The following is a 19,812-nucleotide window of genomic DNA, read 5'->3' as shown; positions in this document are numbered from 1 at the left end:
AGCAGAAACTCCTTACCGCCGGCTTTAAAGTGCTCGGTCGCCTTGCCCCCTTCTTCCTTCACCTCACCGCTCCCCTGGCACATCCTGGAATGCCCTCCCTCTTATAATAATAATAATAGTAATAATAATAATTATGGTCTTTATTCATCGCTTACTACGTGCCACGCCCTCTTCTAAGCACTAGGGTAGATACAGGATAGTCAGGTTGTCCCAAGTGGGGCTCACACTTTTAATCCCCATTTTACAGATGAGGTCACTGAGGCCCAGAGAAGTGAAGTGACACTTCAAGGTCACACAGCACACAAGTGGTGGAGCCGGGATTAAAATCCTCGTCCTCTGACTCCCAAGACGGTGCTCTTTCCACTAAGCCACACTGCTTCTCGTCTCTGATAGAAGACCATTCTCCGCACCCTGCGACACTTATTGAAGGCACATCTCTTCCGGGCAGCCTGACCCCACTAAGTCCTCATTTGTTCTCCTGCTCCGTTCTGCATCGTCCCAATTTTCTCCCTTTATTTACCTTACCTGCTCAGCCCCCACAGCCGTTTTGTCCATTTCTGCAATTGTTTTTTTATGCCATTTTGTCCATTTCTGCAATTGTTTTTTTATTTATATCTATGTCCATCTCTTCCTCTGGACCGTAAGCTCATTGTGGGCGGGGAAGTTCTCTTGTATGGCCGCAACCACTTAGCGCAGTGCTTTGCACACAGTAAACGCTCATTAAGTATGATGATCGATGGAGCAATAGGCATCGAATCCCCATTTTACAGATGAGGAAATGGAGCCCCGGGGAAGCGAGGCAACTCTAGAGTCGAGGTCACACGGCGGGGCGGGCGTTGAAGCAGGGAGGAGAACCTGGATCCCGTGACTCGGCAGGCCGGCGCTCTCCTGCCAGGACGCAAATGGACAAGCCATACGGGTGTATGAGGAAGTGTTCCCGCCGTGAATGCGTTCAGCAGCTTGAGCATCCAAAATCTCCAGTGGCTACCAATCAACCTACGCATCAAGCAGAAACTCCTCACCCTCAACTTCAAGGCTCTCCATCACCTCGCCCCCTCCTACCTCACCTCCCTTCTCTCCTTCTACAGCCCAGCCCGCACCCTCCGCTCCTCTGTCGCTAATCTCCTCACTGTGCCACGTTCTCGCCTGTCCTGATGTCAACCCCCCGCCCATGTCATCCCCCTGGCCTGGAATGCCCTCCCTCCGCACATCTGCCAAGCTAGCTCTCTTCCTCCCTTCAAGGCCCTATTGAGAACTCACCTCCTCCAGGAGGCCTTCCCAGACTGAACCCCCTCCTTCCTTTCCCCCTCCCCATCCACCTGCCTTACCTCCTTCCCCTCCCCACAGCAATTGTATATATGTTTGTACGTATTACTCTTATTTGTACAGATTTATTCTATTTATTTTTTTTTGTTAATATGTTTTGTTTTGGTCTCTGTCTCCCCCTTCTAGACTGTGAGCCCACTGTTGGGTAGGGACCGTCTCTATATGTTGCCAACTTGTACTTCTCAAGCGCTTAGTACAGTGCTCTGCACACAGTAAGCGCTCAATAAATACGATTGAATGACGTGTTTTCCTCCAGCCCCAGCCTGGACCACTAGATGATTGTCGAAACTTTATCTACCACTCAGGAAACCACAAGGCCTGCCTCTTCCCCAAGCAGCCATGAAACCTCATCCTACTTAATCCCGCCCGCAACGGAGCCTCAGAGCGACTCCAAGTGCAGAGGCCCGGCTCGGGGACCGCTCGATGATCATGCCCGCGGCCGGCTTCTCAGCTCTCGATTTCCCTGAGGGCTCAGTCCACTAATTGCCTCGAGCACGTAGGGTACATAGTAGCCTTGGGACAGCACTCTGCACATAAGGAGCACTCGATCGATCAGGCTGTGACTGACAAGATGATCTTGTACCTACCCTAGGGCTTAGCACATTAGTGGGCTCGTAGTAAGCGCTTAAGAAATCATATGTCCGAGGGGTCCATGGTGACTTGGGACTTGGGGGCCAACCCCGGCTGGGGCGGGCCTGGGCTCACGGAGCCCACGTCTCTGGGGCCTTCGTCCTGCCGGTCCCTCTCGGTGCCCCCAGCCTGGGGTCCCCCGACTGTGAGGACGGGGACCTTGAGGAAGCAACTTGGCCTAGCGGATAGAGCACGGGCCTGGGAGTCAGCGGGTTCTCATCCAGGCTCTGCCACTCGATTGCCGTGTGACCTTGGGAAAGTTACTTCACTTCTCTGCACCTCAGTTACCTCATCAGTAAAATCGGAATTAGCATGGTGGAGCCCCAAGTGGGACAGGGACTACGTCCCACTTGACTATATTGTACCTACCTCAGTGCTCAGTACCGTGCCCGACACACAGTAAGCGCTGAACAAAATACTGTAAACAAACAACAAAAAAATCCTTCGGGAACTTTCTTTTCTCAATCAATCGATCTTATTTATTGAGCATTTATTGTGTGCAGAGAATTCTTTTATTTGTTCGATGGAATATATTGGGTGCTTGTGCACAAAGTACTGTAGTGAGTGCTTGGGAGAGTACAATATAACACCCAACAGACACATTCCTGCCCACAGCAAGCTCACAGTCTAAAGGGGGAGACAGACATTAATATAAATGAATAAATAAATTACAGATATACGTTCTTCCCTGACCCAGAGTGATGCCACAGACACACCTCTCCCAGAATGACCCACATCCATCTGCTATCGTTCCTGTAGCATATTTTTCTCAGTAAAAATACGGAAGCGGTGTATCATTGCCTTCTTTCCGCACAGTGGACTCGAGTATCCGCCTTCGACTCTTTCCTACAAGGCTGCTGCCTGGCGCGATACAGATATATACAGATGATACAGATGAATAAAGGAGCAAATGATAGTGGTGCAGAAAGGAGTGGGAGGAGGGGAGAAGAGGGCTTAGGGAAGGAGATGTACTTTCAATAAGGTTTTGAAGGGAGAGGAGAGTGATCGTCTGTCTGAATTCTACTAAGCACTTGGGAGAACCCAGTACCACAGAGCTGATAGTCACGTTCCTTGCTTACAAGGAGCTTAAGGTCTAGAGGGGGAGACAGATGTTGATAGCAATGAATGAACCGCAGATATCCGTCCTCGTCTTCACTTCCAAAGACAGTCCCGTCCCCCGTACCCTTGCCCCTTCAAGGAAAGCTAGAAAAAGAAGTTCATCGGCGTTGGATTTAGGAGAGTCACCTATGGTTAGGAATGTTTGCCAAAAATGATCAAAATCCTCTGCATCTTTATCTGAAACCCCAGCATCTAATCGGTCGATCGGTGGTACTTGAGTGCGGAAGACTGTGCCAAGCACACGATCCACCCTCTCGGAGAGCTCTCAACGTGCAGAATGCTGTACTGAGCACTTGAGGGGGGAGAATAGAGTTAATAGACTCTGACTGCCATCTTTAAGGAGCTTAAGGTCATTCGTTCATTCAATCACATTTATTGAGCGCTTGCCATGTGCAGAGCACTGTACTAAGCACAATTCAGAGATAAAGAGAGACAATCCTTGCCCACGCCAGGCTTACTGTCTCGAAGGGGAGAGGCAGATATCAAAACGAGTAAACAGGCATCGATAGAAATCAATAGAATTACGGATACGGACACATCAAAACAAGCAGGCGGCCCATCGATCCATTCGTCAGTGGTATTTACTGAGTGCTTACTGTGGGCACAGCATCATACAGTGCTTAGGGGGTTACTTAGGATGCAGTAGAGGCGCTAGACACGTTTCCCCTCCTAGAGTGAGCTCCTAGAGTGAGAAACAGACATTGAAATAAATTTCTGATGGCTATGTACACTGATGGATTGGAGGGAAGGGGGAGGAGAATATCAAGTGCTTCAACAGTATACAGCCAAGCACGTAGATGGTCCAGAGGGGAGAGGGAGTAGTGTGAACGAAGGCATAGGTGGGGAAGCCCTCTCAGAGGAGATCCAATTTGTGTCAGGATTTGAATTTGGGGAGAGCGGCCATCTGTCAGATACAGTGGGGGAGGCCGTTCCAGGCCAGAGGCGGAACGTGGGAGCTGGGTAGGTGGCGAGATAGACGAGAGGGAGATACGGTGAGCGGGTCAGCCTCAGAGGAGCGGAGTGGGCTGGCTGGAATGGAGTGGGAAATCAGCGAAGGGAGGGAGGAGGGGACAAATCTTTAAAGGCAGCGGCAAGGTGTTTCTTTCGGATGCCACGGTGGACAGGTGACTCCTGGAGGTTCTCAAGGAGCAGGGAAATGGGAATGGAATTAAAAAAAAAAAATCATCCGGGCAGCAGAGGAAAGTATGAAAGCCCGGTGTGGGCGGGGATTGTCTCTCTCTACAGCCGAATTGTGCATTCTGAGCCCTTGGTGCAGTGCTCTGCACACAGTAAGCGCTCAATAAATAGGGTTGAATGAATGACTGGAGTGGGGAGAGAGGGAAGAAGAGAAGTTAGCGAGGAGGTTGGTGCAATAGCTAGAGAGGGATATAATAAAAGTTGGGATCATCACGGTAGGCAATAGCAGATTTTTTTGTTTGTTTATTTGTATTTAAGGTACTCGTGAAGCGCCTAGTACGCGCCAGGCACCGTAGTAAGTTTCGGGCACCGTACCGAGCGCCGGTTCTGGTACTGATCACCGGCTGGGTTGGAGAACAAAAGGGTGGAGTCTAGAGATGTCACGAAGGTAGAACCGACAGGTCTGGGCGACGGATCGGTTCGGATGAGAGCGATGAATCGACGATCACACCGAGGTCATGGGGCTCGTGGGGTGGGGACTTTGAACTCAATCAGACGTATTTCTCGAGCACTTGACCACGTGCAGAGCTTTGTACTAAGCTCTCGGGAGAGTGCGATCTAACCGAGTCGGTAGCCACGTTCCCCGTCCGCTCCCTCTTGAAATCCCCCGGCCTTCGGGCCGTCTCTTCTTGCTCTCAATGGCTTCTCTAGAAGCTTCCCTGGGAAAAACTGAACTCAGCAAGCTTGATCTCCCTAAAATCTCCCTCGCAGACCGGTCCAGGCTCATCTTCCTCCATTCTTCGACTCTCCCATCCGCATGAGCGTTGTCTCCAGAAGAGATCTCCCTCCTCCTCCCAATATCTATCTACCCTCGGTACCCCCAACCCCATCCCCGCACTCCTCATTAAGACACCCGTCTCTTCCTCTCTTCCCTTTCTGACCGCTTATCCTTCATCAATCCATCATTCTGTCATCTTTATTGAGCGCTCACTGGGTGCAGAGCACCGGATCGAGCTCTTGCAAGAGTACAATGCCATAGCATCCGTAGACACCTTCCCGGTTTGCCGTGTGACCTCAGGCACATCACTTTGCTTCTCTGAGCCTCAGTTACCTCATCTGTAAAATGGGGATTAAAGCCGTGAGCCCTCTGTGGGAAATGGGTGGTGTCCAATCCGATAACCTTTGATCTACCCCAGAGCTCAGTACAGTGTACGAAGTAATAATCATAATGGTATTTGTTAGGCGCTCACTACTTGCCAAGCTCGGTTCTAACCGTTGAGCGCCGTTCCCCGACAACATCGGCTATTCGGGCTCCAGGGAGGAGACGGTGAGGCTCACTGTCGGCGGCGTTCATCAGCCCTCGTCATGTACGGGACACCGGATCGAGCCCTCGGGAGAGTCCAGCGGAATCAGGGGACAGGTCTTCAGCCTCGAGACGGGTAGGTGGATGATGATGTCAGATCTATAGCTCCGAATGACCTGCGATCTTTTTCGAGGGCCCAGTACGGGGCGGGCACCTGCGGTCTAAGGGGAACGGAGAAGGGGTTTCGAATCTCTGTTTTACAGATGAGGACAGCATCTCGTTAATGTCAATGTTATTGTCTCATTACTCTTAATTGATATGAGCTGTTCCCAATTAGCATTGTTAACTACAAAGAAAAAAAGGAACCAAAATTCTAGAGATGGCCTACCAAGTAGAGCTAAAACTTTTACCCGAGCAGCTCAACGGGGAGTGTTTTAAACCCTCCTGCGTAGGAGGTGATGATCATAATAAAAATCATGATGGTATCGGTTAAGCACTTACTACGTGCCAAGCGGTGAACTAAGCGCTGGGGGAGAGACAAGGTAATCAGGTCGTCCCACGTGGGGCACCCAGTCTTCATCCCCGTTTTTTCCGACGAGGGAACTGAGGCACAGAGAAGTTAAGTGGCTTGCCCTAGGTCACACAGCAGACAAGTGGCGGAGATGTCCGTGTATAGACGAGGAAAGGGCCACAGGAATCGTGGCAGGTAAAGAGTGGCAAGTAGATAACATCCAAGCGGGCACGCATCGACCGATACGGAAGTGCACGACTTGACTTCTCTGCAGAAAGAGTTCTACCCCGAGATCCCTCTGCTTTCCCTGCATGGACACACGGATGCTTCCGCCAAAGTCCTGGCTATGCCCTCTTCTCCCGTGAGTCGGTTTCCCTTTGTCTGTCGCCCGTTCCTGGCCCTGTGGCGCTTATGTCCATATGTGTCATTTATCGATTTTGATCAATGTCCATCTCTCTCTCCCTCTAGACAGTAAGCCGGTCACGGATGGGGGAATGTGTGCATTGATTGAAGTACCGTACGGTCCCAAGCGCTCAGCGCGGCACTCCGCACATGGTTAGCGCCCAATGAATACGGGACGTGGACAGAGTCCAAGCTGATTTTTTGATGTCTTTCTCGATAGCAATTATCGCATTTGGAAAAAAAAAAGAGAAAGAGAGAAACATGATTTTTTTTTCTTGGTACACATCCCTTAGAAGACAGACAATTTTACTTCATTATTAAAGAGACATAGATCAAGAGGGAAGAAGCACAACGTTCAGGTGAAGGCAGATATGCATGTACATTTACAACCACATTTTACTTTATGCAGACACTTATACACACCACCTTATTTATACACTACAGTACTTATTTCTATACAGGCGCACACACACATTGCAGAATTGACCAACCCACAGAATTGAACCAACAACCTCTGAACTCAAAGACAGACCACTTAACCTCTGTTCCACAAGCTGCTTCACACCAGTTGCTTGCTCGGCTTGGCCCCTTAAGCTCTCCTTCTAAGAGAAAACAGGTGAGCTAGAGGAATTTTTTTTTTTCCCCTCCTCTAACTAGGTCATCTGCTTGAAATAGGATGAACGAGGAGCTTCTCTTGTGAGGCCTGCTGTGGCCTAGAGGAAAAGTAACAGCCTTGAAAGGCTGGAGGCCTGGGTTCTAATCCCCCCTTGGGTATGAGAGCTTAAACAAAATTGTAAATACCCAGGAGGGTTTAGAATAAGTCACCTAGGAGTCCTGTAGTAAAATTTTTATTTCTAGCTGGTCAATAATCTTTAAAATTGATTAATTAAAAACTTAATTGATCACTGCTAAAATCAATCACAGCTTTGAGTGACTGTTTTCAACAGTAACATGAAAATATTGTCACAACTCAATGAAGTCAGTCATGTTTATTAAATCACAACAAATTAATTAATCACAGCTGTGAGCAACTGATTTCAGCTGTGATGGATTAATTAAGTAATCAATCAATTGATCACAGCTGAAATCAATAAATTTATTAACTAAGAAATGAGACAATTAATTAAGGGGGAGGGGGAGGGGGAAAGGGGGGGAGGGAAGGGGGGAAGGGGGGAGGGGAGGGGGGGAGGGGATGGGGGGAGGGGGGGAGGGGAGGGGGGGAAGGGGGGGGGGGGGGGGGCGAAGGGGGGGGGAGGGGAGGGGGGGAAAGGGGGGGGAAGGGGGGGGAGGGGGGGAGGGGGGAAGGGGGGGAGGGGAGGGGGGAAAGGGGGGGGAGGGGAGGGGGAATCCTATACCCCCCTCCTGCTCCCTATCATTCTTAATCATCAATGTTAATGCTATCATTATGTTGAATGCTACCATTTGTATTTGACAAAGGTATTGTTTCTGTCATTGTTGCTATCATTAATGTTACCATTCTTATTTGACAAAAGTATTGTCCCTGTCACTTTCATTATTGCTCCTGCTATTTGTCATTGATGTCAATATTACCATCATTATTAGTGTTATCATTCTTATTTGACAAAGGTATTGTTTCTGTCATCATTGCTATTACAGTTGGAATTATTTCTTTATACTTAAAGTCAATTGAGTACAGCTTAAAACAGTTAGCAGCAGTACAACAATAACGATGGGAACAATATTTCTGCCACCTTTATTATTGTTTTTTGTTAATACTTAATGAAGGTAACTGAGAAAGGTTTAAAACAATTAATGGTAGCGCAGTAATAATAACAGGAGCAACACCTCTGCCATGATTATTTCTTTATTTTTAGCAAGGTTAATTGAATACAGCTTAAAACAATTAATGGTAATACAATACTAAAGGTGGGGACAATACTTTTGTCAAAGAAGAATGGTAACATTAATGATAGCAACAATGACAGAAACAATACCTTTGTCAATTACAAACGGTAGCATTCAACATAATGATAGTATTAACATCGATGATTAAGAATGATAGGGAACAGGAAGGGGGGTACATAGGATACCCCTCCCCTCCCCCCCTTTCCCCCCCTCCCCTCCCCCCCTTTCCCCCCCTCCCCTCCCCCCCTTTCCCCCCCTCCCCTCCCCCCCTTTCCCCCCCTCCCCTCCCCCCCTTTCCCCCCCTCCCCTCCCCCCCTTTCCCCCCCTCCCCTCCCCCCCTTTCCCCCCCTCCCCTCCCCCCCTTTCCCCCCCCTCCCCTCCCCCCCTTTCCCCCCCCTCCCCTCCCCCCTTTCCCCCCCTCCCCCTCCCCCTTTCCCCCCTCCCCTCCCCCCCTTTCCCCCCTCCCCCCTCCCCCCCTCCCTTCCCCCCCTCCCCTCCCCCCTTTCCCCCCCCTCCCCTCCCCCCCTTTCCCCCCCTCCCCTCCCCCCCTTTCCCCCCCTCCCCTCCCCCCCTCCCTTCCCCCCTTACCCTCCCCCCCTTTCCCCCCTCCCCTCCCCTTTTCCCCCTCCCCCTTGCCCCCCCTCCCCTTTCCCCCTGCCCTCCCCCCTTAATTAATTGTCTCATTTCTTAGTTAATAAATTTATTGATTTCAGCTGTGATCAATTGATTGATTACTAAATTAATCCATCACAGCTGAAATCAGTTGCTCACAGTTGTGATTAATTAATTTGCTGTGATTAATTAATTTGCTGTGATTTAATAATCATGACTGACTTCATTGAGTTGTGATGATATTTTCATGTTACTATTGAAAAGTCACTCACAGCTGTGATTAGTTAACTGTGATTGATTTCAGCTGTGGTCAATTAAGCTTTGAATTAATTAATTTTAAAGATTATTGACCAGCTAGAAATAAAAATTTTACTGTAGCACTCCTAGGTGATTTATTCTAAGCCCTCCTGGGTATTTACAATTTTGTTCAAGCTTTCATACTCAAGGGGGGATTAGAACCCAGGCCTCCAGCCTTGCAGGGCTGTTACCTTTCCTCTAGGCCACAGCAGGCCTCACGAGGGAAACTTCTCGTTCATCCTACTTCAAGCAGATGACCTAGTTAGAGAAGGGAAAAAAAAAATTCCTCTAGCTCACCTGTTCTCTGTTAGAAGGAGAGCTTAAGGGGCCAAGCCGAGCAAGCAACTGGTGTGAAGCAGCTTGTGGAACAGAGGTTAAGTGGTCTGTCTTTGAGTTCAGAGGTTGTCGGTTCAATTCTGCGGGTTGGTCAATTCTGCAATGTGTGTGTGCGCCTGTATAGAAATAAGTACTGTAGTGTATAAATAAGATGGTGTGTATAAGTGTCTGCATAAAGTAAAATGTGGGTGTAAATGTACATGTGTATCTGCCTTCACCTGAATGTTGTGCTTCTTCCCTCTTGAACTGGGTCTGTTTAATAATGAAGTAAAATGGTCTGTCTGCTAAGGGATGAGTACCAAGAAAAAAAATCATATTTCTCTCTCTCTTTTTTTTTTTCCAAATGCGATAATTGCTAAGTACCGAGAAAGACATCAAAAAAATCAGTTTGGACTCTGTCCACGTCCCGTATTCATTGGGCGCTTACCATATGCAGAGCGCCGTGCTGAGAACAGCTCATATCAATTAACAGTAAGGAGACTATAACATTGACATTAACGAGACGCTGTCCTCATCTGTAAAACAAAGATTCGAAAACCCTTCTCCGTTCTCCTTAGACCACGGGTGCCCGTCCCGTACTGGGCCCTTGAAAAAGATCGCAGGTCATTCGGAGCTATAGATCTGACATCATCGTCCACCTACCCGCCTCGAGGCCGAAGTTCACTGTGGGCCGGAGACATGTCCCCCGATTCCGTCGGACTCTCCCGAGAGCCCGATCCGGTGTCCCGTACACGGCGAGGGCTGATGAAGGCCATCGACGGTAAGCCTCACCGTCTCCGCCCTGGAGCCCGAATAGCTGATGTCGTCGGGGAACAGCGCTCAACGGCTAGAACCGAGCTTGGCAAGTAGTGAGCACCTAACAAATACCATTATGATTATTACTTCGTACACTGTACTGAGCTCTGGGGTAGATCAAAGGTGATCGGATTGGACACCGCCCATTTCCCACAGAGGGCTCACGGCTTTAATCCCCATCTTACAGATGAGGTAACTGAGGCTCAGAGAAGCAAAGTGAGGTGCCCGAGGTCACACAGCAAGCCGAGAAGGTGTCTACAGACGCTATCACGTTGTACTCTTGCAAGAGCTCGATCCGGTGCTCTGCACCCAGTGAGTGCTCGGTAAAGATGACAGAATGATGGATCGATGAAGGATAAGCGGTCAGAAAGGGAAGAGAGGAGGAGACAGGTGTCTTAATGAGGAGTGTGGGGATGGGGTCAGGGGTACCGAGGGTAGATAGATATTGGGAATAACTGAGCGGCCTCTGTAGGGAAGGTAATAGTCTATCAGATTCTTCCTCCAGTCATCCTACCCTGAGCTGGGCACTACGGAGAATTGAGGCTCCTTTCAGCATCTGATCCAATGGGACCGACTCACACTGCCCTTTCTCCCCTTCTGCCCCCGGCCCCTCCTCTCCAAAATGCAAGACTTGCTGTAGAAACCCTCACTGAGTAAGAGGCGGCAAAGTTTGGATATGAAGCAAAGATGATGGGATGGGAGCTTCTCGACCGACCCGACCCAATGCCCACCTAGAGTTGTGGAACATGACCTTGAGAGACTCTTGGAGATCGAGGAGTCTGAGGGACCAGTTTCCCTCACCCTGCCCTCTGAGGTCCATCTCCGGGCTCTGACATACCCTGTTGTCTCATAACTGGAGAGAGACAGGTAACAGAGGGTAGGAAACATAGGTTTCTTTCGCAGACACCACTTTCCCTCTCCCCCACCAAGCATCAAACTTATCGTCAGGGGGACGTGATGTGCATAGATAGACCACTGCTGCTAAGCTGATGGTGACTCTCTGGCCTCTTGAAGTTTAGGGGCTCTCTTAGTGAGGGGTTCATTCGCCACAGGTCCGGTACAAATGCACAATTGGACTTCCGCTACCGAGCCTGACTACTCGGCTCCATCTGGCCCTCACCCTGCCGACTTGGCCTCAGATGTGAGTCTTTCAGACTCTGCTTCTCGACGATGGATGGACTGGACGTATTGATGCTGCCCTATCATGCTCCCAACCCTATATTTCCAAAAGATACCTCTGTCACACAGTGCAGGGTCCCTTCTTCAGGAACTGAGGATAGGCAGGGAGAACTGCAGATGGGACAGTGGACATGGGGAGCTCGGACCCGCCTATAGAACTGAGGGCCCCGGGCCTCCTTCTGTCCGATGGAACCGGTTCCACGCGTGCAGCCTCGGCTTCCGAAAGCCTTTTGTGCGGGTGGCAACGGCCGCCCAGCTACCCTTTCCTGATTGTAACCAACGTCCACATCTTTATGCGATGAGAATGTTGGTGTATTCATTGGAGGGGGAGATAGGGTGAAGAGATGAAAGATGAATAATGCCATGCCACCCAGAGAAGATGTCATCTCAGGTGATCCTTAAAGGTGGAAACCAAGGGTCTGCCACAGGAGAAAGATGGGGGGTCAGAGAAAAAAGGGTAAGCAAGGGAATACTGAGAAATGAGAGACAGATGAAAGAACGAGGCACAGGCACAATGAGTAGCTCACCTCAACTGTGAAGTATAAGGACTGAGCTGTAGGCCAAGTAGTGAGGCTAGGGACTGAGAAGCTAGGATCCCATCTGAAATCTAAAAGAGTGGGAATAGGATGAGAATAGAAGAGTATTCGATTGTTTTTATTGAGCGATTACTGTGTGCAGAGCATGGTACCGAGTGTTCTGAAGGGTACAGTACAACTAGACAGGGACATGCTCCCTGCTCACAGAGGCCTATCACCCTACCCGCCCCACCCCCCTCCCCCATATTACCCCCAATAGCCCTCGTCACGCAACACACAGTTGTCCCAGCCACCGCCTCGGTCCTCACCCTTGCTCTCTGGCCCGATCTGTCATTTCTGTTCAATTCTCACGCTGTACACGGCACTTCCCCTCAGAGCCGCACCCGAAGAGTTTCTATGATCCTATGATCCCTATTATGGGATAGAAGCTAGTGGAGGCACATCCGTTTCTAGCTTGAGCGGTGGCGACAGAGTGGAAGGCGAGATACTATAAGTCATAACTCCCCCCAGCCAGGCGGCAAGACAGAGCATCGAAAGCAGAGACTCGAGTTTATCATGCGGAAGGAGGTGACGGTAAACCGCTTCTGTATTTATTACTGAGAAAACTCCGCGGATATGCTACCAGAATGAACGCAGATGAAGGTAGGGCATTCTGGGAAAGATGCACCTGTGGTGTCATTGTGGGATGGAGACGACTCGACAGCATAAAATGAGACGAGACATGGCACTTGAGAGAATACAAAATAACAAATCGACAGCCACACGGTTGCCCTTTACGGGCTACAGTGGGAGACGGACATTGTCCTACATAATAATAATAATAATAATAATAACATAACAAATTGTTATTTGTTAACATAAACATAACATAAACAAATTGCAGATACACATGACAGAGTGGGAAGGTAAACAGTTCTATATTAGACATATTAAGCCACGAGAGACACCGCAGATCACCGCACAGTGAAGATCCTCGTGGCCGTGGTGACTCCACATGGTCTGTGCCAAGTGGAATGGCCAGTAGTGATCAGTCATGACCTCGTCCGCGCTCTGGCCACCTTCCCTCTCGTCTCGGCTCCCCTGGGAATGCAAGTGTTGTTCGGTTAAAAAGGATGGCCCAGATGACAAGTGTGGTTAGAGGGTGGCCCGGGTAGGACTCTCTAGCCTGCCTCCTCTGGACCAACAAAGACAAGACAAGCCCTTTGGGGAGCAATACTGTTCATCCCACATATGCCTCAGTACTCACCACCGCTCAATGGACCTCCTCTGCACACGTGCGCGCATGGACACCCACACACAGCCGCCCCGCTCCCAACAGCTTCCCTTTGAGGTATCAGTACAGGCCATGGCTCCTTCTCAATAGCAGTGCAAGTCAGAGAATTGGCCTGATAGTCTAAAGTGTGGAGGGATAATCCTCAAAGTTGGGGAAATACATAGGGCAGCCTCTATATTCATTCAATCGTATTTCTTGAGCACTTACTGTGTGGAAAATACAGTACTAAGCATTAGGGATAATACAACAACAGACACATACCCTGCCCACAGAGCTCACAGTCTAGAGGGGGAGACAGACATTCATCTACACAAAATTTATATATATATATCAATATTTATAATATGTATTATATTATATATTATTATATGCTGTATATATATATATATATATATATATATATACACACCCATATATATATGGCTGCCGTGGGGATGGGAGGAAGGATGAATGAAGAAAGCAAGTCAGGGTGAGGCAGAAGGGAAGGGGAGAAGAGGGTTTAGTCAGGGAAGGCTTCTTAGAGGGGATGTGCCGTCAGTGAGGCTTTGAAGTGGGGGAGAACAATTATCTGTCTATGAAGAGGGAGGGAGGATGTGGGCCACGGGTCAGCAGTGAGATAGACAAGCTTGAGATACAGTGAGAAGGTTAGTATGAGAGAAACAAAGTGTGTGGGCTGAGTTGTACTTGGAGAATAGCAAGGTGAGGTAGGAGTGGTGATGAGTTTTTGTTTGTTACAGAGGTAGATGGTCAACCGCTGGAATTATTTGAGGAGCGGGGAAATGTGGTCTGAATGCTTTTATAGGAAAACTATCCAGGCACACATACTGGAGTATGGACTGGATGGGAGGTCACCGAGGAGGCTGATACAATAATAGAGGCAGGATAGGATACGTGTTTGCATTTATGTGGTACCAGTTTGGATGGAGAGAATGGAGTGGAATTGTAGCAATGTCAAGAGAGAGTATGGTCCTCTCGGTAGAAAAATTAATAGCTAGCCAGGCTTTCCCCTCAGTCATTCCACTCCAACCCGTGGACTGCCAGGACTTGAAGCCGCGGGACTTCCCGCTGAGTATTGGAGCCGTTTGGATGTGCGACTCGGGGGACTCTTTCACCGTAGCATCCTCCGGAACGTCGGTCCGAAGAACGTGGTGGGACGATCAGAGCCTGTCCTGGCCGACATATCTGAAACCTCGACGGGGACGCCTGGATTTTCAATCCCAAAGTTTTGGCTCTCTCGCCCTGCCCTCTGTCCACAGCTGAGGACTGACCTCATCTGAATCGTCGGATGCTAACATCTCCGGGAGGATCTGTGGCCTCAAAGCTGGGAAGAGAAGGACAGGGGTTTCCGATGACTTTTTTTCTTAGCAAGCATTAAATTCTCCCACCTCCAAAAGACCTCAACACCATGACAGGTGAGATCTCCAGAGCTAGTTGGTAACACTAGATCAGCTCACAGTCTAGAAGGGGAGACAGACATTAATCTACACAAGTAAATGAATTAGAAATATATACACGTGTGCTTTGGGGATGGGAGGGAGGATGAATGAATGGAGTCAGGGTGATGCAAAAGGGAGGGGGAGAAGAGGGTTTAGTCAGGAAAGGCTTCTTAGAGGAGATGTGCCTTCAGTGAGGCTTTGAAGTGGGGGAGAACAATTATCTATCTGATATGAAGAGGGAGGGAAGATGTGGGTAACAGGTCAGTGGTGAGATGGACAAGATCGACGTACAGTGAGGAGGTTATCATTAGAGGAACAAAGCATATGGGCTGGGTTCTACTTGGAGGATGGCAAGGTGAGTTAGGGGTGGTGAGGAGTTTTTCTTTGTTGCGGTGTATGGTCAACCGCTGGTATTTTTTGAGGAGTGGGGAAATGGGGTCTGAACATTTTTGTAGGAAAACGATCCAGGCACACATACTGGAGTATGGTCTAGATGTGAGGCCAGAGAGGAGGCTCACACAATAATCAAGGCAGGAAAGGATAAGAGCTTGCATTAACGTAGTACCAGTTTGGATGGAGTGGAATTTTAGCCATTTCAAGAGAGAGTACAGTCCTCTCTGTAGAGAAAGTAATAGCTAATCAGGGTTTCCCCTCAGTCATTCCACCCCAGCCCATGGACTGCCAGGACTTGAGGCCACGGGACATCCCCCCGGGTATCAGAGCCATTTGGAAATGTGACTCGGGGGACTCGCCACCGAGGCCTCCTCCAGTGACATGGTACTGGAACCTGGAGTGTTGGACTGAAGGCGGGGGCCAAGAGGGGCCGCTCCACCGGTCCTGGACGACGCGCGACTGAGACCTCGGTGGGCACGCCGTGTGGATTTATGATCCCGAAGGTTTAGCTTTCTCGCCCTGCCCTCTTTCCATAGCTGAGGACCGTATCTAAATCGCCGTATGTTAACATCTCTGGGAGGATCGCTGGTCTCGAACCTGGGGAGAGTAGGGAAGGGGTTTCAGATGACTTTTTTCTTAGTAAGCATTCGATTCTCCCACCTCCCAAAAACCTCAACACCATGAAAGGTGAGGTCTCCAGAAACAAATCAAACACAAATAAGCTGAATGCAAAACTCTGCCCAACTGATACTAAAACCACCCACTCCATATCTCTTAGTCCAGAAATTGCTTGTGCTCCCGGGACCAGAAGTCCTACCCAAACCGGACTAATTTCAGTTGTGAGTACATGCCTGCCTTCTATACTACCTGTCCACACCTGTGACAACTCCATCGTGGAACTCTGCTTTTCAGAAAAGGAGAAAATGGATACAGTAATACTCTTCCTGTTGCACTGTGGATGCTGGACTCATTCAATCTAAGCCACCCCGGGCAGTCCAAGACAGGTCTCTTTTCCAGGGCCTGACAATCTGAGGGTTAACCATGAAGACAGGACCGTGGGTGAAGGGAGGTTTGACCCACCTCTAGAATTAAGGGCCCCACAGCTTCTCACTCCAACAGTCAGGTCAAACAGACCAGTTCCCAGGACAGAGTCCCAGGCCCTCTTTCCTCCCTACCAAAAGTGGTAACCTCCTAATTATCCTTTGCCAAAATCTAACCTCATTACACACACACACACACACACACACACACACACACACAAAATAAATCCTTCCCTTTGTGGTGACAACATGTCCATACAGTTCAATCCCTCACTGAAGGGGCAAGTCTGGAGATTGACTTGACTGAGCCCACACTGTAAGGGGATGGTCCTCAGTGCCAGGGGGATTCGTTGAGCAGCATCTGTTTGGAGAGGAATAGTTGCTCAGATTCCTCCCTTCGTCAGCCTACCCCTACTTGGACTTTGCGGAGCTTCTTTCTGCATCTGAGTCGGCAAGTCGTGCAGCCGGTAGGGATATGCGCAGAAACTGGGGACTTGTCATCAAAATTTCCCCCGGTTGCCTGGCTGAAAAGCCGGGAGCATCTTTCTGTTCAAAATTGATTGTTACTGGAGCTTCTCTGCTGGTCCTGGCTGAAACCCCCTTGGGGTGGAGGACACTGACCTTGGGAGATACAGGTGGATCAGTGATTCTTCTGAGGTCCTCATCTGTTACCTAACACCTCAGTCTTCAACCGCAACAATTCTTACAGCCGGAGAATGAGGGGAAGGAGACTGCAAACAACCTAGGCTTTTTGTTTATCTTTTTTTTTGCGGGGGGGAGGCAGGGCAAACATTGTTTTCCCCTTCTCCCCAAAAAACCAGTCACCACTCCAGCTAAGCTGACAACTGCGCAAGTCAATTTCTAGTCCCAAGCCTCACTGCTCTTCTCCTCCCATATTCCTGTCAAATTGAGTCAGTAGTCCTCAAGGCTCTGCTTTTCAGAGATGAATGGAGACAAACAGACAGACACAGAATCCATCTTAACACTATCCTCCCACTCTGCTGGGAGCAACTCCTAGTTGATACGGAAAGTTCCCTTCTGCGAGAGCTAGAGATGTGCAAGGCAGATCCCAAGACAAGACTGTTCACTACTATGCTCTACCCTACTCTTCATCCTGGAACCATCTCCCCGCCCTAGACACCCCTTCTGCCCCCCAATCATCACAAGTATCAGGCCTGGAGGGCTGGTATTCCTGAGTCCAGAGATATCCACCATATTGGTAAAATGGACAGAAGTCAGTTTCTATAGTACAGTGCCTGCATTTTCAGCTCCCCAGCCTGTATGCTTGACCGTCGTCACACCTTATTCCATTGCACCTCACTGTGACTCTGACCGCTAGCATCCATCTCCTACAAAAATCCCCCTAACTCAATTTCTCAGAAAACAGTGATGTAGACAGTGACCATTCCTGCCTTGCTCCTGACAGACCATCGCCTACCTGGCTTCCCCAGAAACCATTGTCAGACACAGAGGAGTCTCTTCTTTGGGGATTGAGGATGTGCAGGGAGACTCTGAAGGCACGACTTCTAGCCCTCTACAGAGTTCAGGACTTCGGGTCTGCAGTCTCACAACCAAATCTAATGGAACCAGTGCCCTGCACGGGGCCCCCCAGGCCCCATTTCCGGGACCAGCTTCTGTTTCAATGGTGGCAGCCACTTCCTCACTCTTCTATCCCCCCACCACTGTCATTTATGCACACATACAACCAACACTTTCCCTATGTGGTAGTAGTACAGCCCAAGGCTCCATCTCAATTGTAGGGCTAGGCTAAGAATTAACCTGACCATTCAAACTGTGGAGGAATGGTCCTCAAAGCTGGGGAAATGCACTGGGCAGCCTCTGGAGAGAGTGTAATGGCTAGTCCAAGTTTTCCCACCCCAACCTATGCACTGCCAGGCACTGAGGCCGTGGGACTTCCTGCCGGGACCCAGAATCGCTTGCGCATGCAACTCGGGGGGACTCACTGCCGAGGTCTCCTCAGGAAAAATGTTATGGGACCCAGGACCATCGGTCCAACAGAACTGGGTTATAACTGGAGCTCGTCCGCCGGCCCTGGCCGACGCAATGATGTTACATTGGCGTGGAACGGCCGCGTTAGTGATGCTGAAGGTTTGTGTTTCTCACCGTGCTTTCTGTCCACAGCTAGGGACCACAGCTAAATTGCCAGAGTCTCATGTCTCTGGGAGAATTGATGGTCTCAAACTTGGAAAGAGAAGGGTAGGGATGTCAGATAACTTGTTTTGTGTGCAAATATTCCATTCTCCCTCCTCCCAGTAACCCTAACACCAGAAAAGATGAGATCTACAGACACAACCAATCATAGCTAAGCCAAATGAAAATCTCCACCCTACAAATTCTTAACCACCCCCTCCAAATCTGTTAGTCCAGGAGGGGCTTGTACTCCAGGGACTTCAGGTCCAACCCAAACGAGACAGAATTCAGTTTTATGATGCCAGCACTCCACACACCCTGTCCGCACCTGGGGTGACTCAATACCATAACTCTGCTTTTCAGAGAGAAATGGGGTAGATACACTGATAGTCTTCCCCCTGATTCTGGACACTAGACTCCCAGAAGCCACCAGTGGCAGGCCTAGACAGGTCCCTTCTCCAAGGCCTTGGGGTGTGCAGGTTGACCCTGCAGACTGGACTGTGAGTAAAGAGAAGTTTGACCCATCTACAGAATTAAGGTCCCCAGATCTTCTCTGTCCCACAGTCAAGTCGGACAGAGCCGGTTCCCTGCAAAGAGCCCCAGGCCCAGTTTCCAGAACCAGCCTCCATACCAAGAGTAGTAGCCTTCTCCTGACTATCCTTCCCCAAAAGCTAGCCCCATTATTCTCTCACAAACACACACACAAACACACACACACACACACGCAGAAACACAAAAAACTCCTTTCATTTTTGGTGACAACATGGTCCACCCTGTTCAATCCCTCAGTGGTGAAGCAAGTCTGGGGATTGACTTGACTGTGCCCACACTGCAAAGGGATGGTCCCCAAGACCAGGACGATGCATTCTCTCCTGGAGAGAAATAGCTGGTCAGATTCTTCCCTTGGACATCCTACCCCAAACTATACACTGCAGGCCACTTTCTGTGCCAGCAAGACATGGAGGCGGTAAGGGAGTGGAAAAATCTCGGGACTCACCCCAAGACCTCCTATGTGTGCCAGGTGGAAGAACCGGGAGCATCGCTCTGAGAGAAGTCAACTGTTACTGGAGCTTCTCCACCCATTCTGGCTGAAAAACATTTGGTTCTGAGGAAACTGGCCCTGGATTCAGGAGGCTGAGTGTCCGGGTTTCCCCATCCTGCCCTTGGAGACATTCATCTGCTACCAAACACTTCCGTCTCCAGGAGAAACAGTGCTCACACCTGCAGATGGAGGGATAGGTGATTGCAGACAATCTGAATTTTGTGGGTTTTTTTTTTGGGGGGGGGGGTTGGGGGAAAAATACTCTCCCCCCAACCAAAACACTGACCACCACAGTTGAGCTGACTACAACACTCTGCCCTATTAATAATTAGCCGCCCCCTCCTCTGAATCCCAGCAGGGGCTCATTCTCCAGAACCTGGAAGTCCAGTAAAAATATACAAGTCAATTTTTAATATGAAGCCTGCTCG

This window comes from Tachyglossus aculeatus, chromosome 4, assembly GCF_015852505.1.
Source record: "Tachyglossus aculeatus isolate mTacAcu1 chromosome 4, mTacAcu1.pri, whole genome shotgun sequence".
Classification (NCBI taxonomy): Eukaryota; Metazoa; Chordata; class Mammalia; order Monotremata; family Tachyglossidae; genus Tachyglossus; species Tachyglossus aculeatus.
This window is presented reverse-complemented; position numbering follows the sequence as displayed.